Here is an 8,831-nt window from a genome sequence, read left to right as displayed (position 1 = left end):
GGGGAATGGTCTTGTCTATAGGTGTGTCATGGCAGACTGAGACAGTTCATTTTCACCACCCGTCTCCCCATTCCCATGCCTCCAGTTCCCTCGGGACAGTCATCCTACTCTGTGCTTAGCACCATCCAACCCTCTCTCACATCTCCTGTCTCTAGAACCATTTCTACAACCCTTCCTTTCAGCAGTTTTTGACTGACATTTAACATTGCAATAGATTTCGTGTGTGTTTGCTAAGTCACTTCAGTCGTTTCCCACTCTTTGTGACCCTATGGGCTGTAGCCCACCAGGCTCCTCTGTCCATGTGGAGTCTCCAGGCAAGAATACTGGAGTGGGGTGCCATGCCCTCCTCCAGGGGATCTTCCCAGTCCAGGGATTGAACCTGGGTCTCTTATGTCTCCCGTGTTGGCAAACTGGTTCTTTACCACCAATGCCAACTGGGAAGCCCCTTGACTTGATTAATATTATATATTAAGGAAGGACTGAGTAAGTCCTTAGTCAAAATTTTATTCTATCACTTCTTATCATATCAGAAAAATCACACTGCCTCCAGGATTTGCTTTTATGGGTCTCTTAATTTTTTGGTAGAATGCAGGAAGAGAGAGACTGTGCTTTGTGCAGGAACTAGGAATCACTGCCTCTTGGTCTCTTACATTTGAATGAAGGCTTCTTGATTCCATGTGAATGTAGGGGTGATCACATACTGCGTTTGATTATCTATTTTTATAATTTCCTAATGATTCATTCTCCATTCATTGAGTCCTTAATTATGTTCTTTGACTTAGTACTGAGCTTACTGAAGGGTCTCTACCACAGTGCTAGAAGCAGGGACTTAATGACAAGGGAGGTTTGCCAAGGCTCGTTTACATTTGGTGGCCACTGACTTCCTAAGCCTCATCCTCTGAGACAAACTCTGAGACCATGATAGCACATCCATCCCCCACCCCATGACTTCTGCAACCAGCCTCTGCGTTCCCCCACGTGACTCTGGCTTTAGCACATATCTCACCAGGACTGCCAGGGACAGCGGTCATCAGCACCTTCAGTTCCTCAGTGATCCAAGCAAGATAACGTCAACTCCATAGACTCCAGTAAACGTCTATTATTGCACAAGGAACGCCTGGCTCTAACTCGTTGCAGTGATTTCCTCCCTGCATCTGATGACCACCTGACAAAACATCCTAATTACCTGTACTTCAAGTAAAAGATTTGCTCCTGAAATTCAGGGCATTTCATTGAATGTTGATTTACAATGTTGTTTTGATGAGGTTCATGTCCTTCTTTGAATGCATTTTTAATTGCTGAAATGGTTGATTTTTTGCTCTAGTAAACTACTGTAACTTAACAGTTTAGGCTCGGGAGTGTGAGAGGGGACTTCTCTGCTCTCGAGGCACTGTGTTAGGTTCCTAGACCTCTGTCCTGAGCTGCCCACACTGAGGTTTGAAACCACAGGTATTCATTCTCGCCCACTTCTGGAGCCTTGAGGTCTAAAATCAGTGTGTTCTCAGGACCACACTTCCTGGCGAGGCTCTTGGGGAGAATTCTCTTTACCTTTTCTACCCCCTGGTGGTTCCTCGAGTTTCCGGGCCTGTGCCTCTGTCTCGACATGACTGTCTTCTCTGTGTCTCTTCTCTTCATATAAGGGTCCAGTCATTGGATGAGGACCCAGCTTGAGTCAGTACGATCTTATGTTAACTAGCTATGTCTATGATCTATTTACACGTAAGGTCACACTCTGTGATTAGAAATAAATTGGGGGGGCGGTGGGGGTGCAGAGGAAGTTCTCTTCAGTGCGGTACAACCAGCGATCCCATCAGCCAAACTAAACACTCGTAAGAGTTTGAAGAGAAGCCATGGCAGTATTTTTCCATACCCACGAGGCATTTATCTGTATCCATGCGATCCTGAGCAAGCCCGCGCAGCGCGGACTCTGAGCGGTCAGGACACGAGGCCCTGGAGCAGCGGGGCCGGCGGCGGCGCTGGAGGACGCGGCGCTGGGCGGCGGCGCTGGGCGGCTCAGCGGCCCCGCAGGGCCGGCCCGAGGGTGTGGGCGGCTCTGTCGTGGCTCCGGCTGCTTCTCCCCCCAGAACCCAGAAGGGTGAGGGAGAGATGCACTCGGGCTTGTTCCGGTTTCAGGGCCACTTCTCGTGGCAGCAGTTCAGAGCCCCAGGAGGTGAAGTCCTCGTTTCAAGGGTGGAGAAGGGAGGGCAGCACGGAAACTGGCTGCGCCGGCAGGGGCTTTTCCTGAGGCCTTCCTGGAGGGTTAGCTCCAAAGCCGAGGTGTATTTACTGGTGGAGCCCTGCTGACCCAGCTCCCTCGTTTAGATGCTGTGCGTGTTTGGGGAGAGAGAGAGACAGAGGGAGAGAACGTGTAGGGAGGCAGGGAGAGGAAAAGAGGGGGAAAAAGAGAGAGAGAGGTGGAAGGGAGGGCGGTGCAGAGGGAGGCAGAGAGACTGAGCCCTGCGGTGGACGGGGGTCCTGGAACCGTGACAGCTGAGTGCTTGAGGCTGGAAGGCTGCCCCCAGCACACACCTTGGACCAAGCTTCCAGGTGCCTATGGAGGCATTATCACTGTACGAAGCGTCAACATCTCAAGGGCCTGTGTTCTGTCTCCAAACTTAGCTACCTGAGAATCTCCTGCGTTCACAGGGGCAGGTTTCCCAACCTGCCAACATGTCACAAAAGCACAGTGAGCTTGTCGCCTCCCTCAGATCTTCCTGATGAGAAACGCCTGGGAGCAACAAAGACAAAACTCCTTTACTGATGGATCAAGACTGCACAGGCCCACTCACAGGGCTTCTGCTTCCCTGGCTCATAGAGATTCCTGTAAGCTGTAAAGAGTGCAGCATCCGAAGGGCAGGAGTTCAGCTCAGAACGACTTGTTCTGAAGATAAGATAAGGCAAGGTGATTGGAGGAGTAATGACAACTTTTCACTAATAACATCTCAAATCTTGCACTGTTTTCAGATTGGGATCTTTTGGAGACCCACCCAGAGGAGCATCTGGAAATCTACTGAAACTAAATGTGATATTTCTATCTATGAGTTTACACCGGACACATTTTTATGTTATTCCTGATACTTATTCAAACACAAGGAAATACCAAAACTCTGGAGTGTTTAATGGTTATATAGTTTTAAGATACATTGGGTTAAACCCATGAGTGAAACTTATAAAATTTCTTGCCAATACAGTGTGTAGTATTCAATTAATATACAAACTTTGTGTTCTTAATCCGATCAAAATTTCTTCTCTTATGAAGGTGATTCCTCATTCATTTCATCTCTGGAAATGTTTAGTGATTCAACCTGCCAATAGCAAAGCTCAAGACTCGACGTTAGTCACACAACCAATGAATGTTTAGCGGTATACATCTTCGTCTTAAGTGAAATAGCACAGGGAAATTATGCTCTGATCCATCTCATTCAATAAAATACTAGCTCTCATATTTAATAATTGGCTATCACTTTTTGGTATTTTTTACTATCATTTCCTAGGATCGCATTGTTCTAAGTGTTTCAAGGTCTCTTGTATTGAGAGGTAACTACATTTGTTGTCGATTAGTCGCTCGGTCGTGTCTGACTCTTTGCGACCCCATCAACTGTAGTCCACCAGGCTTCTCTGTCCATGGGATTCTCCAGGCAAGAACACTGGAGAGGGCAGCCAGTCCCTTCTCCAGGGGACCTTTCCAACCCAGGGATCAAGTCCATGTCTCCTGAATTGTCAGGAGGGTTCTTTACCACTGAGCCATCGGGGAAGCCCAGCTACATTTATCCATAGTGTAAAATTGTCATGTGAGCGGATTACATAGCATGCACTCATTCTTTTCAGTCTCTTGTTTGCACAGCACAGCGTGTAGGAGTTTAATGCATGTTGTCAGTAGTTTTTTCCTTTTCATCTCTAAGTACTGTTCTTGGGTTTGTATTTTCGTTCACCTGTTTTGTTCAGCTGTTAGACATTTGAGGTTTTGCCAGCTTTTTGGCCATTACAAATAAGGCTTCAGTGAACATTTGTGTGTTAATCCTTTTGTGGTGGATGCATTCATATCTCTTGGGTAAAATCAGGATGTGGAATTACTGGTCTGGTAATAGTCTGGTCATGCTTTTAACCCTGTAAGAAAGTACTGATATGTGCCACTTTGTATACTTGAGAAAGACTTTCTCTAGAAGTGCGTTGCTGAGCCAATGAGATATGTGGTTTTCTGGAGACATCACGCAGGTGGCAGCATAGGAGACCCCAGCGTCCCCTCCCTTAGAGATCAGCAGTGTGGCAGCTGTTCTTGACCAACACACGTCCCGACAGAGAAGCGAGAACATGTGATGAGGGTGTGAATACACTGTGATGAGGGTGTGAATACACTGTGATGAGGGTGTGAATGGTGCGTGAATGAGGAACGGTGTATGAAGAGCTGTACTTATTTACTGTATGATGTCAGGAGTTTTGAGGTGAGTATATATCTGTGAAACCATCATGCCAATCTGTGTAATAAACATATCACCTCCAAATGATTCCTCTTGCCCTGAGAAAAGTTATGTTTTGGGATATAAAATTTGTCAGTTCTTTGTTTTATGGGTTGGTGGACTTCAGGGTCATATGTCAGCCCTTCTTCTCACTGGATGCTCTCCCAGTCTTATCCCATCTCTGCCTTCAGCTACAATTACCATATTTCTCTCAGTAGCTCTAACATATGTATCATCTGTCTTACCTATTTAGAGACTCAGTTCACATCCCAAGTCTGAGTTCTAGATGCTTATATTTGGGCTCTTACATGGGTTACAGAGCCTTCCATGTTCTGACAGCAGTCTGCCTTTTTAACCTCATCATGCTGCACTATTTTGACTTCTATGTAGGATAACATCTTTCTATATGATCTTTTCCACGTGTGGGGGGTCACCTGCACTTAGTTGAAAAAAAAAGGATGAACAACAAATGACATGAACAAGCCATGGTTTTATTGATAACCCATTTCAGAAAATTAAAAAATTTAGACCTGTAAGGGTCCCACATACCACCTGAACTCAAGTAAATATGAATGTCTAGGTTTGAAAAGTAAAAATAACTTTTGAAATAGGAGCTATGATATTTCAAACTTAGTAGAAGATAGAGTATGGAGATAACTTTTTAAACTATAGTGAACACGTTGTCCAAGGAGGCGTTTTCATGGGGAACAGAGTAGGTTACATGTGTTTGTAGAGAGAGAGAGACAGACAAACATATTTTATCCAATACATAGTGAGTGGTGACTGTGAGGTTGGAAAGGAAAACGAATCCAAGGGCACCTGTGCACCAGCATTCAAGCTCCGGGAACAGCTCTCTGAATGTCCCCGAGTGTGGCCGCTGCCCAAGGACGTCTAAGGGGAAGAGACTCGGCCGCAGAAGAGGATGCTGTTGGTCTTGATGTGCTTGATGAGGAACAGGAAAGGGTGATCGCAGCGGAAACTCTCTCGAAACGATAATGATGTGATAACAGCAACACCCACACCTGTAGCAGCCGCGGCCTCCGTGCCCTCCTCGGTCACCTCCACAAAGGACTTGTGGACGACCGTCGACACCACCAGATCAGGTCTCCCGGTCATGCCCGAGAAGTTGGCAACCCTGTCATTGAAGGCGTCCACCATCCCCAGGGCTCGCAGTGTGGGCACGAGGTCGTAGCTCTCTTCCACTTTAAATCCAGCCTTACCATCAAAATCAATGGTTAATGACGGCAATACTGTATATATTTACGGTTTTCTCTGAAACTGAAATGTTTTGTTTGTGACGTGCAGATAGCAGGTCAAATCAAGGCTCCTCTCGTAGATAGCAGGTCAAATCAAGGCTCTTAATAATCTTCCACTGATTTCCTCTAGGAAATCAATGCTTTGTACTTTTGTGCACTAATGGAGAGAAAGAGTCTCTTTGCTGAAGACGTGGACTAGTGATTTTGAGAGTCCCACCAGTTCTAATATTTTGGTAGATTATAATACAGGAGTAAAAGAAAACAAACATTTATATTCAGTTCATGTGTTGCTTTTTTCTTTCTTAGCATATAGTGTGGCAAACTGAACCTAGGAAAGAGAATTGAGAAACATGTTAGCAAAACATAAATTAAAACTCAAAAACCAAAACAAAATAAAACAATCTACCAGGCAGAGAGGATTCCCATATTTTCATCCTCTGTTCTAATAGTAGATTATCCATGGTCAGTTACATGAACACTTTGATATTGTGAAATAAATGTGATCATAAAATCCACCATTTTAAGCCTAGAACCTGACACATTTTGATAAATGTGCACATGAAAACGCTACCACACCCAGAATACAGAACGCTTCGTCATCCTCCAGGGTTCTCTGCTCTGCTTCTGAGTCAGCTGTCCCTGAACAAGCCCTGCTCAGCCGGCAGCTGACCTGCCTTCCGTCAGTCCAGGGTAGACCTGCCGTCTCTAGCTTCACGCAAACGGATTCCGACCATGTCCTCTTTCATGTCTAGCTTCTGTGGCTCGGCACTGTGTTTTCAGATTCATGAGACTAGGTGGGATATCAGAAGTTGATTACTTTCTACTGACAAGCAGTGTTCCATCATCTGGATAAACCACATTTGTTTATCCATTTACTCATTGACGGGCATTTTTGTTGCTTCCAGTGTGTGGCAGCTATACATAATAATTGTTGTCTAGTTGCTCAGTCGTGTCCAAATCTTTTGTGACCCATGGACTGTAGCCCGCCAGACTCCGCTGTCCTTGAGATTCTCCAGACAAGAATACTGGAGTGGGCAGCATTTCCTCCTCCAGGGGATCGCCCCAACATGGAGGTTGAACTCACGTCTCCTGCATTGCAGGTGGGTTCTTTACCACCGAGTCACCAGGGAAGCCAGTGAATAATGTTACTATGCTCAAAAGTTTGTGTGAACGTATGTTTTCACTTCTCTTTGAGTAGATAACTAGGAGCGAAATTACTGAGTCAGATGATAAATACATGTTTAGTTGTATAGGAAACAGCCAGTATGTTCTCCAAAACGCCCATATCATTTTCTACTACAAGCAATGAGTGAGCATTGCAGGCATCCTGAAGACACACCAGTGGGTGGTGTGGCCCGTCTTCTTCATTATAGCCGTTCTCGTGGATGTGAGGTGGTATCTCATTGTGGTTATGCATCTTCCTTTTGACGAATAATGTTGAGCATCTTTTCATGTGCATATTGACCCTGCGTATATATTCTTTTGTGAAATGTCTGTTCAGATCTTTTGCCCATTTTTATTAGATTGTTTGCTTTCTCATTATTGATGTGCAATTGCTTTTAATATATTCTAAATAAAAATTTTCTGTCAGATATATTTTTCTTAATGGTGTCATTGAAAAGGAGTTTTAAATTTTAATGGGATCCAATTCATTAATTTTTTCTTTTATAGTTTCTATTTTTCTGTCTTATTTGAGAAATCTTTGTCTATCTCAAGTCTGCTAAGACTTTCTCCTAGAACTTTTATGATATTAGCTTTTGCATTTAGATCTATGATCTATTTTTTTTTTGTATACCCAATAGTCTTTGTTTTATTTATTTATTTATTTTAATTGGAGGCTACTTACTTTACAATATTGTAGTGGTTTTGCCATACATTGAAATGAATCACCCATGGTTGTACATGTGTTCCCCATCCTGACCCTCTCTCCCACCTCCTTCCCCACCCCATCCCTCAGGGTCATCCCAGTGCACCAGCCCTGAGCACCCTGTCTCATGCAATGAACCTGGACTGGCGATCTGTTTCACATATGATAATATACATGTTTCAATGCTATTCTCTCAAATCATCCACACACGGGTTTCATGCGTGGGGACAGTGGTCAAGATGGGGAGGGGGATGTCTGGTCTTTCTATGGACGGGCACGATTAAGCAGGTTTGCAGGGTCTGAGCGATTGCAAAGAGCAGGACAAGGGTGAGTGAGATAAAGTCCATTTCCCAGTATTGCAAGTCCCCACTTTCTGAGACCACTTTCCCTTGCCTTCTCCCACAGAGTCCAAAAGACTGTTCCATACATCTGTGTCTCTTTTGCTGTCTTGCATACAGGGTTATCGCTACCATCTTTCTAAATTCCATATATATGAGTTAGTATACTGTATTGGTGTTTTTCTTTCTGGCTTACTTCACTCTGTATAATAGGCTCAAGTTTCATCTACCTCATTAGAACTGATTCAAATGCATTCTGTTTAATGAGTAATATTCCATTGTGTATATGTACCACAGCTGTCTTATCCATTCGTCTGCTGATGGACATCTAGGTTGCTTCCATGTCCCGGCTATTATAAACAGTGCTGCGATGAACATTGCGGTACACGTGTCTCTTTCAATTCTGGTTTCCTCGGTGTGTATGCCCAGCAGTGGAATTGCTGGATCATATGGCAGTTCTATGATTTATTTTAAATTAATTTTTGTGAAATATGCTTTGTGGTCTTGCAGAAACCAGTACTTGAGAAACCAAGCACTACACTCAGAGAGTTAGAGAACTCAGGTTTATTACGCCGGCAGGCCCAGAGGAGCTAACACTCCAAGCTCTGAGCCCTGAACAAAGGGATTACAGAGCTTTTACAGACAGACTGTAGTGGGCAACACTAGCTGTTAACAGGCTGGTTTAAACTAAGGGGTTTCATGCGTGGGGACAGTGGTCAAGATGGGGAGGGGGATATCTGGTCTTTATATGGACGGGCACGATTAAGCAGGTTTGCAGGGTCTGGGCGATTGCAAAGAGCAGGACAAGGGTGAATGAGATAAACTCCATTTCCCAGTATTGCAAGTCCCCACTTTCTGAGACTACGTGACCTACGTGATCCAGATGTTGCAAGGGGCAAGCTGAGTTACAGAG

This window comes from Bubalus bubalis, chromosome 22 (genome assembly GCF_019923935.1).
Source record: "Bubalus bubalis isolate 160015118507 breed Murrah chromosome 22, NDDB_SH_1, whole genome shotgun sequence".
Lineage (NCBI taxonomy): Eukaryota > Metazoa > Chordata > Mammalia > Artiodactyla > Bovidae > Bubalus > Bubalus bubalis.
The sequence above is the reverse complement of the archived record's forward strand: the minus strand, read 5'-3'. Positions refer to the sequence as shown.